General features: G+C 34.8%; 1 pseudogene; it reads left to right on the forward strand.

Moving 5' to 3' along the window:
- LOC149265412 (uncharacterized) overlaps nucleotides 1–7,580 on the forward strand; it is a 39,549-nt pseudogene extending 31,969 nt beyond the window's left edge.
- Nucleotides 7,581–8,400: the final 820 nt, after the last annotated feature.

Genomic DNA, 8,400 nt, shown 5'->3' on the forward strand with positions numbered 1-8,400 from the left:
AAAGATGAATTATCTATTTTATGAATTCTTGTTTGAATCATGCAACATTTCCTTATGTTGTCGAGACACCTCATCAATGCAATCCAATAAGAGATCCTCTCAAAATTGCTTGGTACAAATTATGACATCAATCTATTTAAATAGATTTGTTAAATATCATTTAATTGACCCCATGGTCCATACCATTTGTGTTACTTAATCAATTACTATGGTTTTTCACTCAAGGATACTTATAGGTTCTATTATTCATATCCATAAAAAAAAGCATATGTCCTTGAAACCTATTAAGGTTAATTTTCCCCTTAATCATACTTTCTTCCAACCGAAGAACAAGTCACATTGTAAGTAGATGCATTAATCAAAGGATTAATTTGACCACAATTTGTACAGTTATATAGTCTTATACTATAACCTACTCTCACCATCCTTTACCTTGGTATAATAATTTCATAGCAATTATACCATTTATAAGTTGTTTTTATAGCATGATGACCATATTTTAATCTCTGATCAAAATCATAGTCTAGTTTTATGAGAATTGTGATTCTTGCATTCATGAAGGCAACATATGTAAGTATGCCACTCAAGTAATGATATCTTCCACCCATATGCATTACTTGTTATTAATTTCAACATAATCAAACAACATTACTTTTAAGGCATTTTCTCCCTATTGCATGCTATAATATTTTTGGTTATAAGATTTTTTGTGTCAGTAAGATTAATAACCTTCAATTTCTTTGTCCAGCATGACTCCTAACATAGTCATGCATACTTTGCCTATTTACTATTGGCATATATCAGCCCAAGCATGTATGCTATCAATATATAACTTCAATATAGTTCAAGCAACTCAAATCCCCTGCATGTAGGAAGAACCAAATTTCTACATGCTATGCATATTTGTAAGCATTGATAGCAGCATAAAATTGATTCTACAAATCCCAACTATGCCCAACAAAACATACAGTCTATCACAACACAATAACAATTCCACACTATTTTACCAATATAATCATTAGGTCAATTACGCTCTGTTATGTAAAAAATTAGCTAACTTAGGTTTATTATTTAATTTTAATTTTAATTAGACGAAAGGGCACGATCATAAGATCATGCCCTTTCCCAAAGGGTGTCCATGGCGGTATATAAGCCAGGCACCCGCAATTGTAATAGCATCATCTGTCTATTCATCTATTAATAAAATATTTCTATATATATATATATATATATATATATATATATATATATATATATTTCTATCTCTCCAGAAGTTTTATGCTCCATTGGTATCAGAGCAGGTTGCTCCTCGGATTAGTGTTGCACAGATTAAATTCCGACACCGTCATTACACTCCGCGTATCCGATATCCTCTCTTCCTCTACCGTCGATCGTGCTGCCCACTTTGACGTCCACTTCCATTGACTTCTGTCACGCTGTTGAATCATAGCGTTAAAACTGGTTCGTACGGTGTGATCTCTACAGAATATTTGCACCAACAGATTGACGGTTAAAATTATTCGGACTGCTCAAAAAAAAAAGACGTGACTGGGCAGGGGGGTTGTGACGGTCAACCATATAACGTTATTTACAAACGGTCCAATATATATTTTTAATATACATAACGTTATATAACATATATATATATAATAAATATAACGTGAAAAATATGTAACGTTATATAACACTACTTTATATAATATATATAACGTGACATATATTATATATATAATATATATAACATGACATATGATATATATAACTAATATATATATAATTATATTATATATAATACATATAATTTGATTAATTAAATTTATTTTAATTAATTAAAATTGATATATATAAATTTTATTTTAGCTAATAAAAAAAAAAGAGGAAAAATATTTTCGCTGGCAAATAAATACATGCCCCCGCAAACCCGCTCAATGTCGACAATGACAATGGCGGATTTCCAAAAAAAAATGTTGGATGCAGAGCATAAGATAAATAGCAACCACGATGAGGTCAATAAAAGATTAAATGAATTCCAGATCAAGCTTGGGGAGCAAGCTGATGAAATCAAAAATCTTCACGATACGACAAATCGAATAGAAATAAAGATGGAAAATTACCATGTCCAGACAGAAGCAGGGATCAGAGAGGTCTTAACAATGATGAAAAGTCTGTGTAAAAGGTCGAATTGTACACCCGAACAACTACTAAAAGAAGGTGAAGAGAATCAAGAACACATCTCGTCAGATTCAACTAAGTCCAGAGACTCTCATGACAAAGTTGAATCCAAAAAAAATCAGCGACACCCCACCAAGAAGCAAGTAACACAGCCTTTACAAACAAGCAACTCTCGGATAACTTTACCAATCAACACCCTTTTTTCGCTCAACCAGTAGCAACATACCAGCGAAGGGAAAAGGTCGAGATGCCTAAATTCGATGGAAATGAAAAAAACAATGTTGCATGGATAAATAAAGTAGAAGAATACTTTGAGATATATGACATCAATGACGATGATGAAAAGCTCAGGCATGCATCCATGAAAATGGAAGGAGAAGCATATAATTGGTATATGTGGTGGAAAAAGACAACACATGTCATTAGCTGGAGAAAATTTAAATATGCATTCTTCAAAAGATTCCAAGGTGTAAAGGAAGAAGAATTCTTTTCAAAACTCATCAAATTACGACAAAAAGGAAGTGTGGATGAATACACTCAAGAATGGGAGACCTTAGTAACACGAGTACTTGGGTTATCAAAATCTCGTCTAATTCAGTCATACATCTCGGGACTCAAAACCCATTTACAAGTAGAACTTGAGATGCATGACATTACATCTATAGAAGTAGCAAGACGAAAAGAAAAAACAGCCGAAAAGAAATCCGAACCAATATTTTGGTCAACAGCGGAAAAATCTTATGCAAGACGAAGGATACCCCAATATGTGGACTCAAATAATACAAGATATGTTCCACCACATCGTCGTGAAGATGAAAAATCTAATGTGGAAATGCAAAAGATAAAAGAGGGTAAATGTAAACGCTGTGGTGAGAAGTGGGACCCCAAACATAGATGTGCTAAAGGAAAAGAACCAAAGAACCTATATAATTGTGAAGCAACCAATGATTCAAACAGTGAATATTATGACATAGAAGACACAGAAGACGCCCCAAAATTCTCACCAGAACTAGATGATGGAAGTATTCCACAAGTATCATTATCAGCTATGACAGGTATATCACACCTCAGACTTTAAAGTTAAAAGGACACATAAATAAGAACAACGTAGTGGTTCTCGTCGACTCTGGAAGCACACACAATTTTTTAGATGCAACCGTGGCAAAGAGACTCAATATCTTTTCATTTCCCTTACCAAACATGAAAGTGATGGTAGCTAATGGTAAGAAGATTGAAAAGGTAAGGAAATGCCATAAGGTCAATTTGCAGATTCAAGACTTTAATCTAGAGTCTCCATTCTTCACAGTACCGTCAGGAGGAGTAGATGTAGTCTTAGGTATCCAATGGTTACGAACTTTAGGTACTTGTGCCGCCAACCATCAAGTACAATTTATAAAATTCAAATGGGGAGGTCAAAAGTACAAGCTACACGGATTCCAAGCACCAGAAAATCAAGTTGTATCATCATCTCAGATGATGAAGCTAAATCGAGAAGAGTCACCAGAGATACAAGATCTGATTCGGAAGCATGAAAAAACATTTCAAGACCTACCTATGAAGATTCCACCTAATAGGGAAATTGAGCATACAATAGAAGTCAAGGCAGGGTCAGACCCTGTAAACATCAAGCCATACCGATATCCACATCACCAAAAAACGGAACTTGAGAGATTAATCCAAGACCTTTTAAAGTGTGCGACCTTGATCATTTTAGAATATCTGATCAAGTGGAAGGACTTACCCAAAGAAGACGCTTTCTGGGAGAGTGAATCATTCTTCAACACCATCCGTCGTTACTTATGCTTTGAGGACAAAGCATTCTTTCGAGAGGAAGGCAATGTTATGTAAAAAATTAGCTAACTTAGGTTTATTATTTAATTTTAATTTTAATTAGACGAAAGGGCACGATCATAAGATCATGCCCTTTCCCAAAGGGTGTCCATGGTGGTATATAAGCCAGGCACCCGCAATTGTAATAGCATCATCTATAATTTATCTTATTATTAATAAAATATTTGTATATCTATTTCTGCGTTCATAAGTTCTTCGTTTAACGCTCTTTTCTTCTACAGAACATACTGCCCCTTACTGGTCATTGGTGTTACCAACATTTTTATGCTTGTTGAGCAATCACTTTTACTTTCTTTCAACATCTAAGAGACTATCAATACCATAATTCATTATAAAGTGCTTACATGGATGGTTCATATGACTCTTTTCTATACATGTATATTAAGCATGATCCCTTCTAAAACATGTTTATTTGAATGACCATTCAGCTAGATTATGGTAAAACCTACAATTCATGTCAACACATGGGTGTATGTATTATACAACAATCAAACAATGATACAACCATGGCTTTCTCTGTTATCTAATCTTCCTTTCCAAGATTAGGTGATTTTATTTAGCCATGCATCTATACCATAATTGGAACAATCAATTTCAATATAGTTTTCCCACATGGTTCATCAACCGGTTCATGTCATGGTTTGGGATGTTGATCCAATGGTAGAAATTGTGTTAGAGGTTTTAAGAAAATATTTCTAAGTTCTCTTCGTCATTCACAATACCAATTTTGCTCAAATTTCCTTTTATGTACATCTAAATGCTATCGTGCATATATATGTATTTTTCCTTCACTTTCGATACCACAATCTCCACATGCTCAAGCATGACTGTTTTGGAGATTTACATGAAAATAAACCCACTAGAAAATTTTCCTATAGATGAATTATTGTTATAACGCATATGGGTCATTTCAACAATGATTTATTGTGACACATATCAACAATGGCCTTTTTATTATGATGATTAGCCCGCACTCTTCACTAATTATTGAGAGTTCTTCATAGAGTCAACATGGAACAAGATAAAAATGGCTATAAATTATAAATATTATGTCGTGTTCTATGAGTGAATTGCTAATAACATCGTTAATTACAATGTATTTATTGTATAATTCCATATGCATCAAATGTTTTTTTTTTCTAGTTGTAGCAATAAAATTACACAATACTTATATTCACTATGACCTCAACACATATGAGCCTCCTCACTATCTCACATCATCATTAATTTTGGTTTAAAGACACTATAACATTTTAAATCCACAATCATAGCCATATGCAATGATTAGTGTTTCACTACACTATTAGAATTCTTTATTCACTCCTTGAGTATAATCATACTTATCACTTGTACTAATTTGTGAATAATACTAGATCATAATTGGTCAAATTAACCCAAGGAATCATGTTTCCATAATTATAAACAGTCCCGTGAGTCTTTTAGTTTTACCTTCCCCTTGATGCTATGAAATTTCCAGGCACACCTCAATTCCCAAATTTTGACATCATGCGGTCTGTCCAGGAAGTTATCTCCGTTTATGGATTCTCCATTTTAACATCTAATTATCAGATGTACATTCTATAATATTACTTGGCGTTTTAACCTGAATTTTTTATGTTTTCACACTAATGTCGAGTGCTCCAAGGTGCATATTACTAGGAAGTTTTCGATGTGTTGACCGGATATGCCAATGACATCACATTAAGAAATCACTAGAGATTAGAGTTTAATCCACAATATTCATCAACAATAATAGTGTCAATAATATTCCATAAATCTCAGACTCAATCACATAGCTAGGAAGATCAACACAACAACACTCTCGAATTACATCGACAATGGCATTAGCATGAACTCAAGTGACCTCACTCCATACAAGCATGCATGCACAGGAGCAATTAAATCACATATTGGAACCAAATGCATCTCATTTTTGGTCAATCTCCATCACACACGTGTTGTCTATTCCACATGCCCTTGTGACAAGCAAGCAATCCTCAACACACTGTCCATGAGAGATTAACTATGGTAAATTGCTCAGAACCTAGCACGGATAACCATCACATGCATTCAGATTAAATTCACATCATTTCAAACGCCATGCTTTTGAAATTTGCAAATCTGCATTTTTACCCATGATTAGAATAGCCAAGACTCAGATTTAACATAGTTCAACCAAATTAAAGAGCCAAAAGCATCCCCTATTGCAGTCTTCAAATCACGAGTTGAGAATTTTTTACCTATAATAGAACAATAACACAAATAGAAACAAAAGATGGAAACCATCTCTCTTATGCAAATATTGAACCACAGAAGGACTCACACTTCAATTCTCATATGTATATTGGATCCCACGCATATATCCATTTGATTAGACTATTTAAAAAAATGCATGTATATAACGTAACATACCCATTGATTATCCATGCATAAACCAATCAAAAATAAATGAGGTTTAACAGCGACGTTGCAGAAACAAGGTAACCTCAAATAGTTGGCTGTTAATTATGTCGAAAGAGCATAACATTAATTACATATCAGCATAGATTTGGTTGCGATCGAGCTGGAGAGAGGGCTCGTTAATAATGCAAACAATGTTGTGGGAGGAGGGATGTTGGGATTTAAGAGTCTGTCGCAAGCATTCAAGAGCTATGTATTTGTCGTTGCACGGCTACCCTCCCATGGTTCCCCGAAAATCCTATATCAGGACCACAATCAAACAACGCTCAGAATACATACTCCTTTAAATCAACAGATCTACATTAAGTTTACAAAAAACTTACCTTTGCAGCTTCGCGTGCAATATAGGGCGGCATCCCCAAATCTGTCAATCACTGCCATATTACTTCATAGCTCACCTATATAAACAAGGATGGCTGCGAAGCAGCTAGTCCCTGCACAGAGTTCTTTGCTGCCTTTGAATTCGTATACTATGTTTTGATGTTCAGAGATTGACCAGCAGCACTGAAATCTTTGGACATGGGCTGTCGTAGGCTTCAGTTTTTAAGAAGTGGTAGCAAGAGCTAAGAGCAAGCACAGAGTTCTTTGCTGCCTTTGAATTCGTATACTATGTTTTGATGTTCAGAGATTGACCAGCAGCACTATATGCCGACAGTTTCGGTGGGAGCTCTTGCAGACATGAATGGCCCAATCGGTGCAATATACTTATGTTGTACTATTAGTGTGTTTTAAGTATCTATCTGTCAATATTGTTCCACAAGAAGAATGTTCTCCTATTTGTGCTAAAAGGGACAGAGCATGCAAATGGTCTAATTCTAGAAAGGATAACTAGTCCCTTAGGTGTGCTGCTTATAATTCTTGAATACCGACCAGATGCTCTGATTCACGTAGCTTCATTAGCAATTCGAAGTGGAAATGGACTTCTTTTTAAAGAAGGCAAAGAAGCAGCTCGCTCAAATACTATTTCTAAAGGAACCAACAAAAATTTAGTGCTCGGTCATACGGTTGGTGTCTATCATGTATATGTAGACAAACCAACTGATTTGGATATGGCAGTTTTGGCATTCTCTGGGGATATTGCCAAACTTGTAGAGTGAGTCTGGCTGTCTAATCAGCCTTGCCAAAGACAAAGAGTGGAAAGCAACAGGTTGTCTTCAAAGGTCAGAATCCATTTCACTATTCACAAGGCTGGATATTGAAAGGAAAACGCAAGTTGCTTGCAATATACTTATGTTGTACTATTAGTGTGTTTTAAGTATCTATCTGTCAATATTGTTCCACAAGAAGAATGTTCTCTTATTAGGCGCACTGGGCCGAAGGATTTCCACATGTTTAGGTGTGTTGCCAGCTTATGTGAAGCATCTCTACAGGCACCTACTTCATACACAGGAAATGCAAGATCAACTCTAGACATCTTGGGTCACTGGGGACTTTGTCTTTCTCCACCAAAAAACCCTTAACGATACTCATTTAACCCCATCAGAACAAAATTGTCACAACCTTGTTATATTAGTCACACCGTGGCTAGTTAAACAACATGGAACATGGATAAAGGCATATAGTCACATATAATTGGAGTCGAATAATAATAAGAGTCATATTGAAAATTGTATAGTAATAACATCATAGAAAAAGTCTGATTACAACCCCTTTCATTATTATACAAAGTTAAACTTTGTCGAATCAATATTTAGAGATAAACCACATTGCAAAATCATCTTTGCTATGACATGGAATCAAGAAAAAATACAAGGGAAATCAAGTGATGTCAAACGACCATCCGAGTTTAGCCCCGACCCATTGAAACATTACTGTACATAGACTTGAACATGTAAAATTTAAGAAAATGAAATATAACTGTAACTCTATATTGAAATAATTTAGCTACCAAAGAAATTCTTTCTTTGAATAAGAATT

Source organism: Pinus tabuliformis, chromosome 6 (genome assembly GCF_031772625.1).
Source record: "Pinus tabuliformis cultivar Carrire ecotype Pingquan chromosome 6, CPIR1, whole genome shotgun sequence".
Taxonomy (NCBI): domain Eukaryota; kingdom Viridiplantae; phylum Streptophyta; class Pinopsida; order Pinales; family Pinaceae; genus Pinus; species Pinus tabuliformis.